Source organism: Phalangium opilio, unplaced genomic scaffold (assembly GCF_054372755.1).
Source record: "Phalangium opilio isolate 3A_F unplaced genomic scaffold, DU_Popi_V2 ptg000002l_1, whole genome shotgun sequence".
NCBI classification, from domain to species: Eukaryota; Metazoa; Arthropoda; class Arachnida; order Opiliones; family Phalangiidae; genus Phalangium; species Phalangium opilio.
The window spans coordinates 17,210,520-17,235,872 of record NW_028324144.1 but is presented as its reverse complement, the minus strand read 5'-3'; the positions used below and the strand labels follow the sequence as shown (position 1 = coordinate 17,235,872).

General features: G+C 39.3%; 13 pseudogenes; 9 read left to right on the top strand and 4 right to left on the bottom strand.

Annotated features, from left to right (window-relative positions):
• Positions 1-79: 79 nt before the first annotated feature.
• LOC149722271 (5S ribosomal RNA) lies at positions 80-198 on the bottom strand (annotated as a pseudogene).
• A 362-nt stretch (positions 199-560) lies between these two features.
• Positions 561-679, bottom strand: LOC149722270 (5S ribosomal RNA; annotated as a pseudogene).
• Positions 680-801: 122 nt separating this feature from the next.
• On the bottom strand, positions 802-904 carry LOC149722269 (5S ribosomal RNA; annotated as a pseudogene).
• Positions 905-1,041: 137 nt separating this feature from the next.
• On the bottom strand, positions 1,042-1,160 carry LOC149722268 (5S ribosomal RNA; annotated as a pseudogene).
• Positions 1,161-2,132: 972 nt separating this feature from the next.
• LOC149722267 (5S ribosomal RNA) lies at positions 2,133-2,251 on the top strand (annotated as a pseudogene).
• A 361-nt stretch (positions 2,252-2,612) lies between these two features.
• Positions 2,613-2,731, top strand: LOC149722266 (5S ribosomal RNA; annotated as a pseudogene).
• Positions 2,732-2,869: 138 nt separating this feature from the next.
• Positions 2,870-2,988, top strand: LOC149722265 (5S ribosomal RNA; annotated as a pseudogene).
• A 362-nt stretch (positions 2,989-3,350) lies between these two features.
• On the top strand, positions 3,351-3,469 carry LOC149722264 (5S ribosomal RNA; annotated as a pseudogene).
• A 137-nt stretch (positions 3,470-3,606) lies between these two features.
• LOC149722263 (5S ribosomal RNA) lies at positions 3,607-3,709 on the top strand (annotated as a pseudogene).
• A 122-nt stretch (positions 3,710-3,831) lies between these two features.
• Positions 3,832-3,950, top strand: LOC149722262 (5S ribosomal RNA; annotated as a pseudogene).
• Positions 3,951-4,312: 362 nt separating this feature from the next.
• LOC149722261 (5S ribosomal RNA) lies at positions 4,313-4,430 on the top strand (annotated as a pseudogene).
• Positions 4,431-4,567: 137 nt separating this feature from the next.
• Positions 4,568-4,686, top strand: LOC149722260 (5S ribosomal RNA; annotated as a pseudogene).
• A 361-nt stretch (positions 4,687-5,047) lies between these two features.
• LOC149722259 (5S ribosomal RNA) lies at positions 5,048-5,166 on the top strand (annotated as a pseudogene).
• Positions 5,167-25,353: the final 20,187 nt, after the last annotated feature.

The window sequence follows — 25,353 nt, the reverse complement described above, 5'->3', positions numbered from 1 at the left end:
TTTAAAACAATAACAAAAAGAAAACATGTTTGCTTTTTTCATATCTATTAAAATTTAAAAGAGGAAAAAAAAGTGAAAAAGCCAACGGCACGCAGTGTTCCTAAGTGGTCTCCCTCCCAAGTAGTGACTGCGCTCGACGCTGCTTAACTTCGGTTATCGAACGAGAAACGGTGTATTCAGCGTGATATGGCCGTTGCCGAGAGTGCTAGTTAATAATTTGAATTTAATTAACTTTCATCACTATAAAACAATAACAAAAAAGAAGATATGTTTGCTTTTTTCATATCTGGTGGAATTTGAAAGAGGAAACAAAAGTGAAAAGCCAACGGCACGCAGTATTCCCAAGTACTGTATGCGCTCGACGCTGCTTAACTTCGGTATTCGGACGTGAACAGGTGTTTTCAGCGTGATATGGCCGTTGCCGAGAGTGCTAGTTAATAATTCGGATTTAAATTAAGTGAGACAAATTAACCTTCATCATTTTAAAACAATAACAAAAAGAAAACCTGTTTGCTTTTTACATATCTATTAAAATTTAAAAGAGGAAAAAAAAGTGAAAAAGCCAACGGCACGCAGTGTTCCTAAGTGGTCTCCCTCCCAAGTAATGACTGCGCTCGACGCTGCTTAACTTCGGTTATCGGACGAGAACCGGTGTATTGAGCGTGATATGGCCGTTGCCGAGAATGCTAGTTAATAATTTGAATTTAATTAACTTTTTTCTTTGTAAAACAATAACAAAAAGAAGATAAGTTTGCTTTTTTCATATCTGGTGGAATTTGAAAGAGGAAACAAAAGTGAAAACGCCAACGGCACGCAGTATTCCCAAGTACTGTATGCGCTCGACGCTGCTTAACTTCGGTGATCGGACGTGAACCGGTGTTTTCAGCGTGATATGGCCGTTGCCGAGAGTGCTAGTTAATAATTCGAATTTAAATTAAGTGAGACAAATTAACCTTCATCATTTTAAAACAATAACAAAAAGAAAACCTGTTTGCTTTTTACATATCTATTAAAATTTAAAAGAGGAAAAAAAAGTGAAAAAGCCATCGGCACGCAGTGTTACTAAGTGGTCTCCCTCCCAAGTAATGACCGCGCTCGACGCTGCTTAACTTCGGTTACCGGACGAGAACCGGTGTATTCAGCGTGATATGGCCGTTGCCGAGAGTGCTAGTTAATAATTTGAATTTAATTAACTTTCATCTTTATAAAACAATAACAAAAAGAAGATATGTTTGCTTTTTTCATATCTGGTGGAATTTGAAAGAGGAAACAAAAGTGAAAAAGCAAACGGCACGCAGTATTCCTAAGTGTTTTAGCAGCAAACTAAAACACAGGGGCGATGCCGCCATTGGGGTCTTCTCCCTCTCGCCTAGAAGCACCGCTATAGGCAGTGCGAGTTGACTTGCCTCCCGCCTGTAGTGAACTTTGGCACCGTCTGGCGATGGCCCTTGGTGCAAGGAAGAATACCCCAATGGTCGCCTCGCCCCTGTGTGTTTTCCGAAATGGTCTCTACGCCTGATAAAATGATTACGCGTAATACGTAACCGGTGTACAAGTTGCGCCAACAATGTAGTAAGGGGTTCCAAATCTAGATTGAGTTATGGCCAAGAAGCTTTGATGTTCGGAGAGGGAAACTGCAGTGCAACCTTTCTTTCATAGTCGCGACAAAAAATGTAACATTTCGATATTCGAAGTTAAATGTATAAATTCGTGCCCCCAATATATGCATCCACTATTAAATATTTACATTTTCCTTTCGAGTTATATCAAAGATCGCTTGCTCTTTTTAGACACTTCGTATAATATTTCAAATATTCAATATTCATTCCCCAACACGTACTCCCTTCAAAATAATTAATTTCATGATAAAATGTTTTCGGAAAATGGAATTATTCTTGAAAAAGCGTAGATATGTATTTTTTTAAATTAATTTAGAGGGAATAGATCGATTAACAGTAAAAATCAGTTGATTGAATCAAATATTGATTAAGGATTAAAGGAATAAAAATAATTTAAAAAGAAATTGCAATATCTGAAACTTCAGTCAATTGATAAACCTCAGACATATCGTTTGTTTTTTCGGCCTTGGTCCAAACCAAGACGTTTTTTTATAATTATTATCTAGCACTCTCGGCAACGGCCATATCACGCTGAATACACCGGTTCTCGTCCGATAACCGAAGTTAAGCAGCGTCCAGCGCAGTAATTACTTGGGAGGGAGACCACTTAGGAACGCTGCGTGCCGTTGGCTTTTTCACTTTTTTTTCCTCTTTTAAATTTTAATAGATATGTAAAAAGCAAACAGGTTTTCTTTTTGTTATTGTTTTAAAATGATGAAGGTTAATTTGTCTCACTTAATTTAAATCCGAATTATTAAATAGCACTCTCGGCAACGGCCATATCACGCTGAGAACACCGGTTCTCGTCCGATCGCCGACGTTAGCAGCGTCGAGCGCAGTCAGTACTTGGGAATACTGCGTGCCGTTTGCTTTTTCACTTTTGTTTCCTCTTTCAAATTCCACCAGATATGAAAAAAGCAAACATATCTTCTTTTTGTTATTGTTTTATAAAGATGAAAGTTAATTAAATTCAAATTATTAACTAGCACTCTCGGCAACGGCCATATCACGCTGAATACACCGGTTCTCGTCCGATAACCGAAGTTAAGCCGCGTCGAGCGCAGTCAGTACTTGGGAGGGCGACCACTTAGGAACACTGCGTGCCGTTAACTTTTTCACTTTTTTTTCCTCTTTTAAATTCCAATAGATATGAAAAAAGCAAACATATTTTCTTTTTTGTTATTGTTTGAAAAAGATGAAGGTTAATTTGTCTCACTTAATTTAAATTCGAATTATTATCTAGCACTCTCGGCAACGGCCATATCACGCTGAATACACCGGTTCTCGTCCGATAACCGAAGTTAAGCAGCGTCGAGCGCAGTCAGTACTTGGGAGGGAGACCACTTAGGAACACTGCGTGCCGTTGGCTTTTTCACTTTTTTTTCCTCTTTTAAATTTTAATAGATATGAAAAAAGCAAATATATTTTCTTTTTTGTTATTGTTTGAAAAAGATGAAGGTTAATTTGTCTCACTTAATTTAAATTCGAATTATTATCTAGCACTCTCGGCAACGGCCATATCACGCTGAATACACCGGTTCTCGTCCGATCGCCGACGTTAGCAGCGTCGAGCGCAGTCAGTACTTGGGAATACTGCGTGCCGTTTGCTTTTTCACTTTTGTTTCCTCTTTCAAATTCCACCAGATATGAAAAAAGCAAACATATCTTCTTTTTGTTATTGTTTTATAAAGATGAAAGTTAATTAAATTCAAATTATTAACTAGCACTCTCGGCAACGGCCATATCACGCTGAATACACCGGTTCTCGTCCGATAACCGAAGTTAAGCAGCGTCGAGCGCGGTCATTACTTGGGAGGGAGACCACTTAGGAACACTGCGTGCCGATGGCTTTTTCACTTTTTTTTCCTCTTTTAAATTTTAATAGATATGTAAAAAGCAAACAGGTTTTCTTTTTGTTATTGTTTTAAAATGATGAAGGTTAATTTGTCTCACTTGATTTAAATTCGAATTATTAACTAGCACTCTCGGCAACGGCCATATCACGCTGAAAACACCGGTTCACGTCCGATCACCGAAGTTAAGCAGCGTCGAGCGCATACAGTACTTGGGAATACTGCGTGCCGTTGGCGTTTTCACTTTTGTTTCCTCTTTCAAATTCCACCAGATATGAAAAAAGCAAACTTATCTTCTTTTTGTTATTGTTTTACAAAGAAAAAAGTTAATTAAATTCAAATTATTAACTAGCATTCTCGGCAACGGCCATATCACGCTCAATACACCGGTTCTCGTCCGATAACCGAAGTTAAGCAGCGTCGAGCGCAGTCATTACTTGGGAGGGAGACCACTTAGGAACACTGCGTGCCGTTGGCTTTTTCACTTTTTTTTCCTCTTTTAAATTTTAATAGATATGTAAAAAGCAAACAGGTTTTCTTTTTGTTATTGTTTTAAAATGATGAAGGTTAATTTGTCTCACTTAATTTAAATCCGAATTATTAACTAGCACTCTCGGCAACGGCCATATCACGCTGAAAACACCTGTTCACGTCCGAATACCGAAGTTAAGCAGCGTCGAGCGCATACAGTACTTGGGAATACTGCGTGCCGTTGGCTTTTCACTTTTGTTTCCTCTTTCAAATTCCACCAGATATGAAAAAAGCAAACATATCTTCTTTTTTGTTATTGTTTTATAGTGATGAAAGTTAATTAAATTCAAATTATTAACTAGCACTCTCGGCAACGGCCATATCACGCTGAATACACCGTTTCTCGTTCGATAACCGAAGTTAAGCAGCGTCGAGCGCAGTCACTACTTGGGAGGGAGACCACTAGGAACACTGCGTGCCGTTGGCTTTTTCACTTTTTTTTCCTCTTTTAAATTTTAATAGATATGAAAAAAGCAAACATGTTTTCTTTTTGTTATTGTTTTAAAATGATGAAGGTTAATTTGTCTCACTTAATTTAAATTCTTATTATTAACTAGCACTCTCGGTAACGGCCATATCACGCTGAATACACCGGTTCTCGTCCGATAACCGAAGTTAAGCAGCGTCGAGCGCAGTCAGTACTTGGGAGGGCGACCACTTAGGAACACTGCGTGCCGTTGGCTTTTTCACTTTTTTTTCCTCTTTTAAATTCCAATAGATATGAAAAAAGCAAACATATTTTCTTTTTGTTATTGTTTGAAAAATATGAAGGTTAATTTGTCTCACTTAATTTAAATTCGAATTATTATCTAGCACTCTCGGCAACGGCCATATCACGCTGAGAAAACCGGTTCTCGTCCGATCGCCGACGTTAGCAGCGTCGAGCGCAGTCAGTACTTGGGAATTCTGCGTGCCGTTTGCTTTTTCACTTTTGTTTCCTCTTTCAAATTCCACCAGATATGAAAAAAGCAAACATATCTTCTTTTTGTTATTGTTTTATAAAGATGAAAGTTAATTAAATTCAAATTATTAACTAGCACTCTCGGCAACGGCCATATCACGCTGAATACACCGATTCCCGTCCGATAACCGAAGTTAAGCAGCGTCGAGCGCAGTCACTACTTGGGAGAGAGACCACTTAGGAACACTGCGTGCCGTTGGCGTTTTCACTTTTTTTTCCTCTTTTAAATTTTAATAGATATGAAAAAAGCAAACATGTTTTCTTTTTGTTATAGTTTTAAAATGATGAAGGTTAATTTGTCTCACTTAATTTAAATTCGAATTATTAACTAGCACTCTCGGCAGCGGCCATATCACGCTGAAAACACCGGTTCACGTCCGATCACCGAAGTTAAGTAGCGTCGAGCGCATACAGTACTTGGGAATACTGCGTGCCGTTTGTTTTTTCACTTTTGTTTGCTCTTTCAAATTCCACCAGATATGAAAAAAGCAAACATATCTTCTTTTTGTTATTGTTTTATAAAGATGAAAGTTAATTAAATTCAAATTATTAACTAGCACTCTCGGCAACGGCCATATCACGCTGAATACACCGGTTCACGTCCGATCACCGAAGTTAAGCAAAACGTGAACAAACAAACCCCTCCATAGAAAATGTCTTAGACTATACTTTGCAGGCTCGTAACTCTGTTTTTACTGGAGATACGGGGATGTCCTTTGAGTATGTTATACTCCAATTTGTCCCCCATCTAACTATACTAAAAATATTGAGCTACGACAAACAGGGGCCGAGTAATTAAGCTAAACGTAAACAAACAACCCGTCCATAGGAAATGCATTAGACTATATTTTGCAGGCCCATAACTCTGTGTCTACTAGAGATACGGGGATGTCCTTACGATATGATATAGTCCAAATTGTCCCCCATCTTACCATACTAAAAACATTAAGCTACGACAAACAGGGGCCGAGATATTAAGCAAAATGTTCGTCAACTTTGGTATCGTCTCACTTATTTTTATTATGTTACTTATGATTTTTGCACTAAACTTTGGAGGCTCATAACTCTTGTTCTACAAGAGATACTGGGATATCCGTTGGATATGTTATAGTACTCTTTGCTCCCCATACAAGGATACTTTAAACTTGAGGCTACCTCAATATCGTCGTCAACTTACTTTTTGTCTCACTTATTGTTAGAAGGTTACTTTTGATTTTTGAAAATATAATTTGCAGGCTCGTAACTCTGTTTCTACTGGAGATACGGGGATGTCCTTAGAGTATGTTATAGACCAATTTGTCCCCCATCTAGCCATACTAAGAATTAGGGCTACGACAAACAGTAGTCGAGTAATTAAGCTAATCGTAAACAAACAAACCCCTCCATAGGAAACACATTAGACTAAATTCTGGAGGCTTGTAACTCTGGTTCTACCAGAGATACGGGGATGTAAATAATGTGACCTTGACACAAATGTTCGGATAATTATAAAGGTCTTTGCATGTTCCAAGCAAAAAAAAAAACTTCGCGGTTTCGAACCTGTGGCCTTCCGGGAGTGAGGCGGATGCGATAACCGCTACACTAAAGATATGTTATTATTTTTAATCGAAAGAACAGGGTCAAGTAATTAAGCAATACGTGAACAAACAAACCCCTCCATAGAAAATGCATTAGACTATACTTTGCAAGGCCCATAACTCTGTGTCTACTAGAGATACCGGGATGTCCTTAGGATATGTTATAGTCCAATTTGTCAATTATCTAACCATACTAAAAACTTTGGGCTACGACAAACAGGGGCCGAGTACTTAAGCGAAACGTAAAGAAACAAACCCCCTCCATAGGAAATGAAATAGACTATACTTTGCAGGCTCGTAACTCTGTTTCCACTGGAGATACGGGGATGTCCTTTGAGTATGTTATAGTCCAATTTGTCCCCCATCTAACCATACTAAAAACATTGAGCTACGACAAACAGGGGCCGAGTAATTAAGCTAAACGTAAACAAACAACCCGTCCTTAGGAAATGCATTAGACTATACTTTGCAGGCCCATAACTCTGTGTCTACTAGAGATATGGGGATGTCCTTAGGATATGTTATAGTCCAAATTGTCCCCCATCTAACCATACTAAAAATATTGAGCTACGACAAACAAGGGCATAGATATTAAGCAAAATGTTCGTCAACTTTGGTATCGTCTCACTTATTTTGATTATGTTACTTATGATTTTTGCACTAAACTTTGGAGGCTCATAACTCTTGTTCTACAAGAGATACTGGGATCTCCTTTGGATATGTTATAGTACTCTTTGCTCCCCATACAAGGATACTTTAAACTTGAGGCTACCTCAATATCGTCGTCAACTTACTTTTTGTCTCACTTATTGTTAGAAGGTTACTTTTGATTTTTGAAAATATACTTTGCAGGCTCGTAACTCTGTTTCTACTGGAGATACGGGGATGTCCTTAGAGTATGTTATAGACCAATTTGTCCTTCATCTAACCATACTAAAAACTTTGGGCTACGACAAACAGGGGCCCAGTACTTAAGCAAAACGTAAAGAAACAAACCCCCTCCATAGGAAATGAGTTAGACTATACTTTGCAGGCTCGTAACTCTGTTTCTACTGGAGATACGGGGATGTCCTTTGAGTATTTGATAGTCCAATTTGTCCCCCATCTAACCATACTAAAAACATTGAGCTACGACAAACAGGGGCCGAGTAATTAAGCTAAACGTAAACAAACAACCCGTCCATAGGAAATGCATTAGACTATACTTTGCAGGCCCATAACTCTGTGTCTACAAGAGATACGGGGATGTCCTTAGGATATGATATAGTCCAAATTGTCCCCCATCTAACCATACTAAAAACATTGAGCTACGACAAACAGGGGCCGAGATATTAAGCAAAATGTTCGTCAACTTCGGTATCGTCTCACTTATTTTTATTATGTTACTTATGATTTTTGCACTAAACTTTGGAGGCTCATAACTCTTGTTCTACAAGAGATACTGGGATCTCCTTTGGATATGTTATAGTACTCTTTGCTCCCCATACAAGGATACTTTAAACTTGAGGCTACCTCAATATCGTCGTCAACTTACTTTTTGTCTCACTTATTGTTAGAAGGTTACTTTTGATTTTTGAAAATATACTTTGCAGGCTCGTAACTCTGTTTCTACTGGAGATACGGGGATGTCCTTTGAGTATGTTATAGACCAATTTGTCCCCCATCTAGCCATACTAAGAATTAGGGCTACGACAAACAGTAGTCGAGTAATTAAGCTAATCGTATACAAACAAACCCCTCCATAGGAAATACATTAGACTAAATTCTGGAGGCTCGTAACTCTGGTTCTACCAGAGATACGGGGATGTAAATAATGTGACCTTGACACAAATGTTCGGATAATTATAAAGGTCTTTGCATGTTCCAAGCAAAAAAAAAAAAACTTCGTGGTTTCGAACCTGTGGCCTTCCGAGAGTGAGGCGGATGCGATAACCGCTACACTAAAGCTATGTTATTATTTTTAATAGAAAGAACAGGGTCAAGTAATTAAGCAATACGTGAACAAACAAACCCCCTCCATAGGAAATGAGTTAGACTATACTTTGCAGGCTCGTAACTCTGTTTCCACTGGAGAAACGGGGATGTCCTTTGAGTATGTTATAGTCCAATTTGTCCCCATCTAACCATACTAAAAACATTGAGCTACGACAAACAGGGGCCGAGTAATTAAGCTAAACGTAAACAAACAACCCGTCCAAAGGAAATGCATTAGACTATGCTTTGCAGGTCCATAACTCTGTGTTTACTAGAGATACGGGGATGTCCTTAGGATATGTTATAGTCCAAATTGTCCCCCATCTAACCATACTAAAAACATTGAGCTACGACAAACAAGGGCCGAGATATTAAGCAAAATGTTCGTCAACTTTGGTATCGTCTCACTTATTTTTATTATGTTACTTATGATTTTTGCACTAAACTTTGGAGGCTCATAACTCTTGTTCTACAAGAGATACTGGGATCTCCTTTGGATATGTTATAGTACTCTTTGCTCCCCATACAAGGATACTTTAAACTTGAGGCTACCTCAATATCGTCGTCAACTTACTTTTTGTCTCACTTATTGTTAGAAGGTTACTTTTGATTTTTGAAAATATACTTTGCAGGCTCGTAACTCTGTTTCTACTGGAGATACGGGGATGTCCTTTGAGTATGTTATAGACCAATTTGTCCCCCATCTAACCATACTAAAAACATTGAGCTACGACAAACAGGGGCCGAGTAATTAAGCTAAACGTAAACAAACAACCCGTCCATAGGAAATGCATTAGACTATACTTTGCAGGCCCATAACTCTGTGTCTATTAGAGATACGGGGATGTCCTTAGGATATGATATAGTCCAAATTGTCCCCCATCTAACCATACTAAATACTTTGGGCTACGACAAACAGGGGCCGAGTACTTAAGCAAAACGTAAAGAAACAAACCCCCTCCATAGGAAATGAGTTAGACTATAATTTGCAGGTTTGTAACTCTGTTTCTACTGGAGATACGAGGATGTCCTTTGAGTATGTTATAGACCAATTTGTCCAACATCTAGCCATACTAAGAATTAGGGCTACGACAAACAGTAGTCGAGTAATTAAGCTAATCGTAAACAAACAAACCCCTTCATAGGAAATACATTAGACTAAATTCTGGAGGCTCGTAACTCTGGTTCTACCAGAGATACGGGGATGTAAATAATGTGACCTTGACACAAATATTCGGATAATTATAAAGATCTTTGCATGTTCCAATAAAAAAAAAACTTCGCGGTTTCGAACCTGTGGCCTTCCGGGAGTGAGGCGGATGCGATAACCGCTACACCAAAGATATGTTATTATTTATAATCGAAAGAACAGGGTCAAGTAATTAAGCAATACGTGAACAAACAAACCCCTCCATAGAAAATGCATTAGACTATACTTTGCAGGCTCGTAACTCTGTTTCTATTGGAGATACGGGGATGTCCTTTGAGTATGTTATAGTCCAATTTGTCCCCCATCTAACCATACTAAAAACATTGAGCTACGACAAACAAGGGCCGAGATATTAAGCAAAATGTTCGTCAACTTTGGTATCGTCTCACTTATTTTTATTATGTTACTTATGATTTTTGCACTAAACTTTGGAGGCTCATAACTCTTGTTCTACAAGAGATACTGGGATCTCCTTTGGATATGTTATAGTACTCTTTGCTCCCCATACAAGGATACTTTAAACTTGAGGCTACCTCAATATCGTCGTACACTTATTTTTTGTCTCACTTATTGTTAGAAGGTTACTTTTGATTTTTGAAAATAAATTTTGCAGGCTCGTAACTCTGTTTCTACTGGAGATACCGGGATGTCCTTAGGATATGTTATAGTCCAATTTGTCCTTCATCTAACCATACTAAAAACTTTGGGCTACGACAAACAGGGGCCGAGTACTTAAGCAAAACGTAAAGAAACAAACCCCCTCCATAGGAAATGAGTTAGACTATACTTTGCAGGCTCGTAACTCTGTTTCTACTGGAGATACGGGGATGTCCTTTGAGTATTTTATAGTCCAATTTGTCCCCCATCTAACCATACTAAAAACATTGAGCTACGACAAACAGGGGCCGAGTAATTAAGCTAAACGTAAACAAACAACCCGTCCATAGGAAATGCATTAGACTATACTTTGCAGGCCCATAACTCTGTGTCTACAAGAGATACGGGGATGTCCTTAGGATATGATATAGTCCAAATTGTCCCCCATCTAACCATACTAAAAACATTGAGCTACGACAAACAGGGGCCGAGATATTAAGCAAAATGTTCGTCAACTTTGGTATCGTCTCACTTATTTTTATTATGTTACTTATGATTTTTGCACTAAACTTTGGAGGCTCATAACTCTTGTTCTACAAGAGATACTGGGATCTCCTTTGGATATGTTATAGTACTCTTTGCTCCCCATACAAGGATACTTTAAACTTGAGGCTACCTCAATATCGTCGTCAACTTACTTTTTGTCTCACTTATTGTTAGAAGGTTACTTTTGATTTTTGAAAATATACTTTGCAGGCTCGTAACTCTGTTTCTACTGGAGATACGGGGATGTCCTTTGAGTATGTTATAGACCAATTTGTCCCCCATCTAGCCATACTAAGAATTAGGGCTACGACAAACAGTAGTCGAGTAATTAAGCTAATCGTATACAAACAAACCCCTCCATAGGAAATACATTAGACTAAATTCTGGAGGCTCGTAACTCTGGTTCTACCAGAGATACGGGGATGTAAATAATGTGACCTTGACACAAATGTTCGGATAATTATAAAGGTCTTTGCATGTTCCAAGCAAAAAAAAAAAAACTTCGTGGTTTCGAACCTGTGGCCTTCCGAGAGTGAGGCGGATGCGATAACCGCTACACTAAAGATATGTTATTATTTTTAATAGAAAGAACAGGGTCAAGTAATTAAGCAATACGTGAACAAACAAACCCCCTCCATAGGAAATGAGTTAGACTATACTTTGCAGGCTCGTAACTCTGTTTCCACTGGAGAAACGGGGATGTCCTTTGAGTATGTTATAGTCCAATTTGTCCCCATCTAACCATACTAAAAACATTGAGCTACGACAAACAGGGGCCGAGTAATTAAGCTAAACGTAAACAAACAACCCGTCCAAAGGAAATGCATTAGACTATGCTTTGCAGGTCCATAACTCTGTGTTTACTAGAGATACGGGGATGTCCTTAGGATATGTTATAGTCCAAATTGTCCCCCATCTAACCATACTAAAAACATTGAGCTACGACAAACAAGGGCCGAGATATTAAGCAAAATGTTCGTCAACTTTGGTATCGTCTCACTTATTTTTATTATGTTACTTATGATTTTTGCACTAAACTTTTGTAACGAAATATTTCTAAATTCCAAGAAATATTCCTTTCCATCTGCGTATGATTGCTTTTGCCCATGCCTACGGCGTATAATTGCTTTTGCCCATGCCTACGTATAGTTTAGAAAGATAGTAGAGATCCGTAGCGAATAGTAGATAAAGCCTAATGCGAAAGGGTGAAAATCGTATACCGGCGAAGTTCAATACCTTAGCGTCGCCATTAGACCCCCGTAAATTGTCACGGCTCCTTTTTCTCGTTATACCATAAAAGCCATACCTGGGGTCATAAATTAAGATAGAAAATATTGTATCCAATGTATTTTTATTTAAGTGCATGCCATTTCTATTGAACTCGTTCCTTTGCCAGAATCTACCGACCAATGCAAATAATAGTTTAAGCCGATAGTAGTGCGTTTTCGTGGAAGACGGTTTTTAGCGCGTTACCGCGAAAGCCATCAACTAAAAAGGAACGCCATCCGTTCTTAATTGGAGGGCTCATGTGGGACCGACATTGGTGGTCATATGAAGCCGAAATAGAAGCACGGTTGTATATAACAGCATTAAGAAGACCCAGGTTAAAACGGGGTTTCAAGATTTTAACCATAAAGAAAAATTCATTCTGAGCTCGAGAGCCGAAGCACCAACAGCTAACTTAAAAACTTCTTCTGGACCAAGGATGGACAAAAAGACTTAGTCTCCGCGCTGGCCGCAAAAACTAATACTTAGAATCCTGAATTGAGACCAGCTCTCCTCACACCAGAAGTTCCTCATGGACAGCCGTTGCCTTCTACCATCGTAGTAGCCCGTAGTAGCCCACGCCGTATAAACTCTCGTATCGTTACATCTCATCTCTTCAACTCTATGGCCACTGTTCTCCGAATCTACATTCTTCAATTCTTCAAGTCTCGAGACCAACGATAAGTGATGAGTACAATTGACTTAACGCGTAGTAGTAGTAGCCGTGTATATAGTAGTGTTAATATTAGTAGTATATAATTTTAGTAGTAATATTTAATCTGGCATTGGTCGAGTAGCGCATGCTGCATGTTATTATTTTGGGGGTAATGTAATTTTATAATAGTAGTATAATTTAGTAGTAGTAGTAACCATTTAATTGACTAGTAGTCTAATTTAATATTAAGTAAATACTTTGTTTTTGTGTATTGTCGAAGTAATACTTCATAGTATTAATAATAGTTTAATAATTATGTTTCATAATAAACATGACTCTTGGTATGGCAAAAACCTGTCCTTATTATAACCTATTTTAATCCATTTATAAGTTTAATAGTAGTTGTAGTAGATAATGTCAACGCTAGGCGTAGTAGTCCGCCGGTAGTAGCAAAATAGCGTTACATTTTGGGGGCCCAGCCGGGATTGCCTTTCTATGCCAGTATTAACTAGTACGGAGGCATCCAGAACTTTAATTTCAGCCAATTAGTAGAAACCGTAATTTTAGCTAATTAGTAGAAAGCTATGACGATAGTAGGAGGTATGAAATATTTTATAGTCTAACTGATGACTAGTAAGGTTAATCATTCAAATTGCACACCCCAATTGGGATCATTTTCTAGCTGCCCAGATTGTTTACAATCATATAGAGTATCTCAAACTGTAGGTAGAGAAAAGCGGGCACAGGAAAGAGATAGTAGAAAAATGAACACATTAAACGTTAATAATGTGGGTGCTGGAGCAGGGGTTAGTAGTGGAACAGCAGCTAGTAATATAGTAGTAGTAACTAGCGTGCCAAGTATCCTCTCTCCTCCAGTAACGACCATTAGTAGTAGCAATATAAGTAATTTGAGTAATTCAACCTCTACCACCAATTCAAATATGAATACCATCCCATCAGTAGTAAATCCCATACCTCCGGGTATGCAGTTGATTTCTACCGTAGATTTAGCGGCGATGCAAAAGCAATTAGCCGACTTGCAAGTGCAGTTAACACAACTCGCACAAGCACAAAATTTAGTAGCCTCACTTCCTCAGGCCGCTCAGACTTTGGGGATTAGTAATCAACCCCCACCTCCTAATCCGACTGTACCTTTAGCAGTCCAGACTATGCCTAATAGTGCCGCTAATTTTACAGCGCAAAATAGTCCGCACACGTCGACATTAGGTGGGTCTAGCATGCATTATAATAGAATGCCGAAAATAAACACCCCAACTTTCACTGGGAAACCATCCGATATGAGTACGAAGGATTTTTTAGTAAAGATTTTACAAATCAGGGAGACTCTAGCTATGCCAGACGATCTTTTTATTCAATCGTGGGTACCCCAGATGTTCATAGGTCCGGCATTAGAATGGTGGCAATCTTTACCAACCAAGCCCACCGAGTTTTCAGAGTTACAGAAAGTAATTAAGAGGGAATTCGCTTTCGACGTAAACGACGCTGCATTAAGCGAGCAAATTATTAGTAGGAAACAAGGGCCTAACGAAGGAGTTCGCGACTATATAAATAGCATGCGCGAATTAATGCTTCAAATGGAAGCTCAGTTGCCACTCTCTCTCCAGGTGGAATATGTTTATCGCAATATGAGAACAAGTATAAAACCATATTTAGCCACCAAAAACTTTAAAAACGTTAGCGAGCTTTTGGAGGCCGCCGTACGCGTCGAGCTTTCGAAGGGAGCAGTGGGAGGTCAAGCCCAAGAAAATAACTCTAGGGAAAATAGTGACCTAGAGAATAGAAACCACAGAAGCGGGCGACGTAGACATAAACCTAGTAGTTTCCAGCCTAGAGCAAATCCACCTAGTTTTAATAGTAACTTCGTGATTAGGTGTATGCATTGCAACCAAGAAGGGCACAAGGTACCCGATTGCCCTACCGTAGTTTGCACCATTTGTGGGAAGAAGGGCCATATCCAAAGGTATTGCCAGCAAGCGGGAAACGACAGAAGGGGAGGTCCCAGAGGAGAGGGAGCCCCCCCAAAGAGAAAGTAGAAATCCTCAAAAATAGCCCCTTCGCCTTTGACTGTCTCCACGTGTCAAAAGATAGCGATCGAAAGAAATGCCTTATAGAGATTAAAGTGGCGGGTATTCCTACCATAGCATTAGTAGATTCGGGAAGCTCCGTTACTTTAATCGATTGTACCCTTAGTAGTAGTTTGGTACAATTAGGATTTAAAATTTCACCGGTCGATATTAAACTTAGAGTTGTAGATAAAAATTCAATTGTAGTAAAAGAGGCAATATCAATGTCTTTAGAATTTTCGGGAAAACTTTTGACACACGAGGCACTCATTCTCAAAGACCTGGCTTATCCGTGTATATTAGGATTGGACTTTTTAAGGACTTCCGGTATGACGGTTAGTTACGGTCAGATGAGTTGGTGTTGGGATACGAACCCTTCCGTCGAATACGAATTTTATAATAGTGGTAGTAATTTTAATTTAGTAGAATGTAATTTATTCGAGGACGAGGAGTTCGATAGGGAAGCTATTTGTAAGGCGATAGATGAAGCGCCCATAGATAAAGATAAGAAGGAGAAATTAAGAGCGCTAGTTTTTAAATTTAAAAGCGTGTTTTCTGTCAACCCCGGTTTAACTAAATCCACGGAGCATTACGTCGACACGGGCAATAGTCTGCCTATAGCGTGTCCACCGTATCGATACTCTCCCCATAAGAGAGAAATAATAGATAGTATTATTCAAGAAATGTTGGACTTGAATTTAATCGAACCATGTAGTAGTCCATGGTCAGCTCCTACACTAGTAGTTGGAAAACCTGACGGAAAACACCGCTTAGTAATAGACTATAGAAAACTTAACAACGTAACACGCAGGGATTCATATCCCTTGCCAAGAATAGAAGACATTTTAGAGTCCATTAGAGCCCCAGATTACATCACAGTCATGGATATGAGAAGTGGGTATTGGCAAGTTTCATTACACGATGGCAGTCGTGACACTTGCGCTTTTGTCACGCATAGTGGGATTTATAGACCCAAAGTTATGATGTTTGGACTGACAAACGCCCCAGCAACATTTCAAAGACTAGTCAATAATTTATTCGGTGGGTTAGCGAGAGAGGGAGTATTCGATTATTTCGACGATTTATACATAGTTTCAGACACTTTCGAAGATCATCTCGAAAGTTTAGAAAAAGTTTTAACTATTTTAAAGAACGACGGTCTGACAATAAAATCCTCGAAAACTCAATTCTGCCGCAAAAAGGCACATATCTTGGGACACCTTGTTTCTTGTCAGGGTATAGAAGTAGACCCAGAAAAAGTGAGTTCAATTAGAGAATACCCTATCCCTCGTACAGTACGACAACTAAGACGGTTCTTGGGAATGGCCGGCTTCTACCGGCGTTTCATCCCCAAGTTCGCGGACATAGCAACCCCTTTACATCACTTGACTCATGATAATGTTAGTTGGCAGTGGGGGCCTGAACAACAAAGCGCGTTCGAGACGCTGAAGAATAGACTCAGCTCCGCCCCAATAATAGCCTCGCCAAACTTTAAAGCCCCGTTCACTCTCTATACTGACGCGTCCAATTGTGGGCTTGGCGCCGTATTAACCCAAATAGTAGATGGGAAAAGTAGAGTAGTGCAATACGCGAGTAAAGCTAGATTCCCACTCGACGGAAAACACGACGGAAACCCGGCAGAAAGGGGTTCGACCGAAAAATCTTTACGCCGAGTCCGACGGAATTACCGTTCTGCCGGTCGTAAGTTGTGTTCTATTTTTTCGGTCGTGTTCGGCGTTACGCCGGAGTCTCAGCCAATGAAATTATCCCACTGACAACGTCATAAATTTCAAGAGCGCACGCACACGCGAGATCGATTGATAGCCGCCATTTTTTTGTGGTTGACCAAGGCTTATCGGAAACACGCCACCAAGAAAGAAAAATTAAACTAACGGAAGTAAAAAGAGATTTGATGTTAATCGATGTTAATAAGGAAGACTTTACTGAGGAGGTTAGAAAATGTCCCTTATTTTACGATCGAAGCGACAAGGGGACAAAGATACCAATTCAGAGTGTGAAATAGATGTTGTGGAAACAACTCATATCTGTCACGTGACCCAAAAATATCTACCGCCAAACTGAAAATTCAGTCGTAGTGTGAACGGTCTACCGCCGGACGCCGGCGTAAGTTAAAATTTCTACCGTTGGCTGTGTGATTTCCGCCGGATTTTTTCGGTCGAGTGGGAATCTAGCTTAAGACTTTAGACTCCGCGCAGAGAAAGCTTTCTGTCACAGAAAGAGAATGTTTAGCCATAGTATGGGCGGTAGAAAAATTCAGGGTTTACTTGGAGGGCGCTCCTTTTGAAATCATTACTGACCACAAATCGCTAGAGTGGCTGAAAAATGCAAAAGATCCAACCGGAAAATTCACTAGATGGAGCACAAAGTTGCAGTCTTTTGATTTTAAAATTGTTTACATTCCGGGGAAAAATAATATAGTAGCAGACGCCCTCTCACGTATCCCAGAAGCTACAGAAACGGAAGAACCCGTTATAGGATTAGTAGAAATAGAAAAGACGGAACCAATAATTCTAGATAGAGAATTAATTATTGAAGAACAGCGCTTGGACGCAAAAATCAGTCGCCTCTTGAAGTTTCTGGAGGAACGTTCATTAGGTACTAAAGATAGTATAGGTAAATGGGTAGAACGAGTTGCACCCTCCTGTAAAATAATTGACGGTATTGTTTATAGAAACATTCCAATAGTAGGTCAGTTAGGAGGCGAAAATAGTAGTCGCAATAGTTGCAATAATAGTAGTAGTAGCAACGGTTGTAGAAATAGTAGTAGTAGCAACAACAATAGTAGTAGTACTAGTCAGGATAACAATGGTGATAGTGCCATATGCCCTAACATAGTAGAATCGTTCATGGTAGTAGTTCCCGATAACCTAGTCAATATAGTAATGTCCGCCTGTCATGATATTCCGTCAGCTGGCCATCAAGGAGCCAGTAAAACTTTAGAAAGGATTAGAAAATATTACACCTGGGAAGGTATGGCAAAAGATGTTTGTAGATTTGTCAAAACATGCTCAATTTGTCAAGAACATAAATCCCTACCCGTTAAGCAGGCAGGATTTATGAAATCTGCAGAACCTTCTCAACCTTGGGAAATAATTGGGATAGATCTGAAGGGTGAGTACCCTAGAAGTAGAAAGGGGAACACTCATATTTTAGTAGTTATAGACTATTCCACCAAGTGGGTTGAAGCTTTTCCATTAAAGAAAGCGACAACTAAAAACATAGCAAACATCCTGGTGAATCAAGTATTTTCTCGATTTGGCGTACCAAAAAGAATAGTCTCGGACAATGGGTCACAATTTGTGTCTAACCTAATGCGAGAAGTTTGTAGCCTGTTTAACATCAAACAGAGATTCACATCATTCTATAGCCCTCAGAGTAATCAAACCGAGCGAGCTAATAAGACCTTAGGAATGATGATTAAATGCTACGTCAAAGAGAGCCACCAGTATTGGGATGAAGGGCTTCAACAGTTCGTTATGGCATTGCGCGCGTCTAAAAACGAATCGACAGGGTTTACGCCTTCGTTTTTAAATTTTGGTAGAGAAATAAGAGAAGCGCCCATCATGAACGTTGACCACAACCAACTATCGAAAGCTTGCGAGCAAATCGACCCCCTTAGCAAGGCAGAATTAATTAGTAGCGCCATAAAGAAAGCCCAGGCTAATTTAGTAGAAAGCCAGCAAAAGAATAAGGCTATTTATGATGAAAAGAAGCGAGAGTTTGAATTTGTAGAGGGAGAGTTAGTTTTGAAGAAAACTCACTTCCAATCTTCAGCAGGAAATAGGTTCTCCGCGAAGTTAGCACCATCTTGGGAAGGACCCTTTGTAATAGACACAAAGTTATCCCCTTACACCTACAAAATTCGCCCGCGAAATAGTAAACAAGCCCTGAAGGGAACATTCAACTTAAGAGAACTAAAGCTCTATAATGAGCGTGACCAACTTGTTGAAGAGGCTATAAACCTCAAACCTAGAGGGAAACCCGATATTGTCCGTCCTCCAGCAGACAGTAGTTTCCACATGAACTTGCGATCTCGCAAGGACTAAATACGGTCTTAGGGACTCTGTGTGAGAAGAAAGCATATTTCGCACGACTTACTTTCTGGGAAAGGTACACTCCCGGTTATAGTAATCATCGTCGTAGCATAGTTTACCCGAAGCCATTGTGATTAATTTTATGTATATATTTGTATATTAGTTTGCTTTGTTTTAGTATTAGTAATTCCTAGTTAGTGATCAGTTTATTTGCCTCTCAGGGTCGTTCGGCTCTGAGGAGTGGGGAGTGTAACGAAATATTTCTAAATTCCAAGAAATATTCCTTTCCATCTGCGTATGATTGCTTTTGCCCATGCCTACGGCGTATAATTGCTTTTGCCCATGCCTACGTATAGTTTAGAAAGATAGTAGAGATCCGTAGCGAATAGTAGATAAAGCCTAATGCGAAAGGGTGAAAATCGTATACCGGCGAAGTTCAATACCTTAGCGTCGCCATTAGACCCCCGTAAATTGTCACGGCTCCTTTTTCTCGTTATACCATAAAAGCCATACCTGGGGTCATAAATTAAGATAGAAAATATTGTATCCAATGTATTTTTATTTAAGTGCATGCCATTTCTATTGAACTCGTTCCTTTGCCAGAATCTACCGACCAATGCAAATAATAGTTTAAGCCGATAGTAGTGCGTTTTCGTGGAAGACGGTTTTTAGCGCGTTACCGCGAAAGCCATCAACTAAAAAGGAACGCCATCCGTTCTTAATTGGAGGGCTCATGTGGGACCGACATTGGTGGTCATATGAAGCCGAAATAGAAGCACGGTTGTATATAACAGCATTAAGAAGACCCAGGTTAAAACGGGGTTTCAAGATTTTAACCATAAAGAAAAATTCATTCTGAGCTCGAGAGCCGAAGCACCAACAGCTAACTTAAAAACTTCTTCTGGACCAAGGATGGACAAAAAGACTTAGTCTCCGCGCTGGCCGCAAAAACTAATACTTAGAATCCTGAATTGAGACCAGCTCTCCTCACACCAGAAGTTCCTCATGGACAGCCGTTGCCTTCTAACATCGTAGTAGCCCGTAGTAGCCCACGCCGTATAAACTCTCGTATCGTTACATCTCATCTCTTCAACTCTATGGCCACTGTTCTCCGAATCTACATTCTTCAATTCTTCAAGTCTCGAGACCAACGATAAGTGATGAGTACAATTGACTTAACGCGTAGTAGTAGTAGCCGTGTATATAGTAGTGTTAATATTAGTAGTATATAATTTTAGTAGTAATATTTAATCTGGCATTGGTCGAGTAGCGCATGCTGCATATTATTATTTTGGGGGTAATGTAATTTTATAATAGTAGTATAATTTAGTAGTAGTAGTAACCATTTAATTGACTAGTAGTCTAATTTAATATTAAGTAAATACTTTGTTTTTGTGTATTGTCGAAGTAATACTTCATAGTATTAATAATAGTTTAATAATTATGTTTCATAATAAACATGACTCTTGGTATGGCAAAAACCTGTCCTTATTATAACCTATTTTAATCCATTTATAAGTTTAATAGTAGTTGTAGTAGATAATGTCAACGCTAGGCGTAGTAGTCCGCCGGTAGTAGCAAAATAGCGTTACACTTTGGAGGCTCATAACTCTTGTTCTACAAGAGATACTGGGATCTCCTTTGGATATGTTATAGTACTCTTTGCTCCCCATACAAGGATACTTTAAACTTGAGGCTACCTCAATATCGTCGTCAACTTACTTTTTGTCTCACTTATTGTTAGAAGGTTACTTTTGATTTTTGAAAATATACTTTGCAGGCTCGTAACTCTGTTTCTACTGGAGATACGGGTATGTCCTTTGAGTATGTTATAGACCAATTTGTCCCCCATCTAACCATACTAAAAACATTGAGCTACGACAAACAGGGGCCGAGTAATTAAGCTAAACGTAAACAAACAACCCGTCCATAGGAAATGCATTAGACTATACTTTGCAGGCCCATAACTCTGTGTCTATTAGAGATACGGGGATGTCCTTAGGATATGATATAGTCCAAATTGTCCCCCATCTAACCATACTAAATACTTTGGGCTACGACAAACAGGGGCCGAGTAATTAAGCTAAACGTAAACAAACAACCCCTCCATAGGAAATGCATTAGACTATACTTTGCAGGCTCGTAACTCTGTCTCTACATGAGATACGGGGATGTCCTTTGAGTATGTTATAGTCCAATTTGTCCCCCATCTAACCATTCTAAAAACATTGAGCTACGACAAACAGTAGTCGAGTAATTAAGCTAATCGTAAACAAACAAACCCCTCCATAGGAAATGCATTAGACTATATTTTGCAGGCCCATAACTCTGTGTCTACTAGAGATACGGGGATGTCCTTAGGATATGTTATAGTCCAAATTGTCCCCCATCTAACCATACTAAAAACTTTGGGCTACGACAAACAGGGGCCGAGTACTTAAGCAAAACGTAACGAAACAAACCCCCTCCATAGGAAATGCATTAGACTATACTTTGCAGGCTCGTAACTCTGTTTCTACTGGAGATACGGGGATGTCCTTAGAGTATGTTATAGACCAATTTGTCCCCCATCTAGCCACACTAAGAATTAGGGCTACGACAAACAGTAGTCGAGTAATTAAGCTAATCGTAAACAAACAAACCCCTCCATAGGAAATACATTAGACTAAATTCTGGAGGCTCGTAACTCTGGTTCTACCAGAGATACGGGGATGTAAATAATGTGACCTTGACACAAATGTTCGGATAATTATAAAGGTCTTTGCATGTTCCAAGCAAAAAAAAAACTTCGCGGTTTCGAACCTGTGGCCTTCCGGGAGTGAGGCGGATGCGATAACCGTTACACTAAAGATATGTTATTATTTTTAATCGAAAGAACAGGGTCAAGTAATTAAGCAATACGTGAACAAACAAACCCCTCCATAGAAAATGCATTAGACTATACTTTGCAGGCCCATAACTCTGTGTTTACTAGAGATACGGGGATGTCCTTAAGATATGTTATAGTCCAATTTGTCGTCCATCTAACCATACTAAAAACATTGAGCTACGACAAACAGGGGCCGAGATATTAAGCAAAATGTTCGTCAACTTTGGTATCGTCTCACTTATTTTTATTATGTTACTTATGATTTTTGCACTAAACTTTGGAGGCTCATAACTCTTGTTCTACAAGAGATACTGGGATCTCCTTTGGATATGTTATAGTACTCTTTGCTCCCCATACAAGGATACTTTAAACTTGAGGCTACCTCAATATCGTCGTCAACTTATTTTTTGTCTCACTTATTGTTAGAAGGTTACTTTTGATTTTTGAAAATAAAGTTTGCAGGCTCGTAACTCTGTTTCTACTGGAGATACCGGGATGTCCTTAGGATATGTTATAGTCCAATTTGTCCTTCATCTAACCATACTAAAAACTTTGGGCTACGACAAACAGGGGCCGAGTACTTAAGCAAAACGTAAAGAAACAAACCCCCTCCATAGGAAATGAGTTAGACTATACTTTGCAGGCTCGTAACTCTGTTTCTACTGGAGATACGGGGATGTCCTTTGAGTATGTTTTAGTCCAATTTGTCCCCCATCTAACCATACTAAAAACATTGAGCTACGACAAACAGTAGTCGAGTAATTAAGCTAATCGTAAACAAACAAACCCCTCCATAGGAAATGCATTAGACTATACTTTGCAGGCCCATAACTCTGTGTCTACAAGAGATACGGGGATGTCCTTAGGATATGATATAGTCCAAATTGTCCCCCATCTAACCATACTAAAAACATTGAGCTACGACAAACAGGGGCCGAGATATTAAGCAAAATGTTCGTCAACTTTGGTATCGTCTCACTTATTTTTATTATGTTACTTATGATTTTTGCACTAAACTTTGGAGGCTCATAACTCTTGTTCTACAAGAGATACTTTGATCTCCTTTGGATATGTTATAGTACTCTTTGCTCCCCATACAAGGATACTTTAAACTTGAGGCTACCTCAATATCGTCGTCAACTTACTTTTTGTCTCACTTATTGTTAGAAGGTTACTTTTGATTTTTGAAAATAAAGTTTGCAGGCTCGTAACTCTGGTTCTACCAGAGATACGGGGATGTAAGTAATGTGACCTTGACACAAATGTTCGGATAATTATAAAGGTCTTTGCATGTTCCAAGCAAAAAAAAAACTTCGCGGTTTCGAACCTGTGGCCTTCCGGGAGTGAGGCGGATGCGATAACCGTTACACTAAAGATATGTTATTATTTTTAATCGAAAGAACAGGTTCAAGTTATTAAGCAATACATGAACAAACAAACCCCTCCATAGAAAATGCATTAGACTATACTTTGCAGGCTCGTAACTCTGTTTCTACTGTAGATACGGCGAGGTCCTTTGAGTATGTTATATTCCAATTTGTCCCCCATCTAACCATACTAAAAACATTGAGCTACGACAAACAGGGGCCGAGTAATTAAGCTAAACGTAAACAAACAACCCGTCCATAGGAAATGCATTAGACTATACTTTGCAGGCCCATAACTCTGTGTCTATTAGAGATACGGGGATGTCCTTAGGATATGATATAGTCCAAATTGTCCCCCATCTAACCATACTAAAAACTTTGGGCTACGACAAACAGGGGCCGAGTAATTAAGCTAAACGTAACGAAACAAACCCCCTCCATAGGAAATGCATTAGACTATACTTTGCAGGCTCGTAACTCTGTTTCTACTGGAGATACGGGGATGTCCTTTGAGTATGTTATAGTCCAATTTGTCCCCCATCTAACCATACTAAAAATATTGAGCTACGACAAACAGGGGCCGAGTAATTAAGCTAAACGTAAACACACAACCCGTCCATAGGAAATGCATTAGACTATATTTTGCAGGCCCATAACTCTGTGTCTACTAGAGATACGGGGATGTCCTTAGGATATGATATAGTCCAAATTGTCCCCCATCTAACCATTTTAAAAACATTGAGCTACGACAAACAGGGGCCGAGATATTAAGCAAAATGTTCGTCAACTTTGGTATCGTCTCACTTATTTTTATTATGTTACTTATGATTTTTGCACTAAACTTTGGAGGCTCATAACTCTTGTTCTACAAGAGGTACTGGGATCTCCTTTGGATATGTTATAGTACTCTTTGCTCCCCATACAAGGATACTTTAAACTTGAGGCTACCTCAATATCGTCGTCAACTTACTTTTTGTCTCACTTATTGTTAGAAGGTTACTTTTGACTTTTGAAAATATACTTTGCAGGCTCGTAACTCTGTTTCTACTGGAGATACGGGGATGTCCTTAGAGTATGTTATAGACCAATTTGTCCCCCATCTAGCCACACTAAGAATTAGGGCTACGACAAACAGTAGTCGAGTAATTAAGCTAATCGTAAACAAACAAACCCCTCCATAGGAAATACATTAGACTAAATTCTGGAGGCTCGTAACTCTGGTTCTACCAGAGATACGGGGATGTAAATAATGTGACCTTGACACAAATGTTCGGATAATTATAAAGGTCTTTGCATGTTCCAAGCAAAAAAAAGCTTCGCGGTTTCGATCCTGTGGCCTTCCGGGAGTGAGGCGGATGCGATAACCGTTACACTAAAGATATGTTATTATTTTTAATCGAAAGAACAGGTTCAAGTAATTAAGCAATACATGAACAAACAAACCCCTCCATAGAAAATGCATTAGACTATACTTTGCAGGCTCGTAACTCTGTTTCTACTGTAGATACGGCGAGGTCCTTTGAGTATGTTATATTCCAATTTGTCCCCCATCTAACCATACTAAAAACATTGAGCTACGACAAACAGGGGCCGAGTAATTAAGCTAAACGTAAACAAACAACCCGTCCATAGGAAATGCATTAGACTATACTTTGCAGGCCCATAACTCTGTGTCTATTAGAGATACGGGGATGTCCTTAGGATATGATATAGTCCAAATTGTCCCCCATCTAACCATACTAAAAACTTTGGGCTACGACAAACAGGGGCCGAGTAATTAAGCTAAACGTAAACAAACAACCCCTCCATAGGAAATGCATTAGACTATACTTTGCAGGCTCGTAACCCTGTCTCTACTGGAGATACGGGGATGTCCTTTGAGTATGTTATAGTCCAATTTGTCCCCCATCTAACCATACTAAAAACATTGAGCTACGACAAACAGTAGTCGAGTAATTAAGCTAATCGTAAACAAACAAACCCCTCCATAGGAAATGCATTAGACTATACTTTGCAGGCCCATAACTCTGTGTCTACTAGAGATACGGGGATGTCCTTAGGATATGTTATAGTCCAAATTGTCCCCCATCTAACCATACTAAAAACTTTGGGCTACGACAAACAGGGGCCGAGTACTTAAGCAAAACGTAACGAAACAAACCCCCTCCATAGGAAATGCATTAGACTAT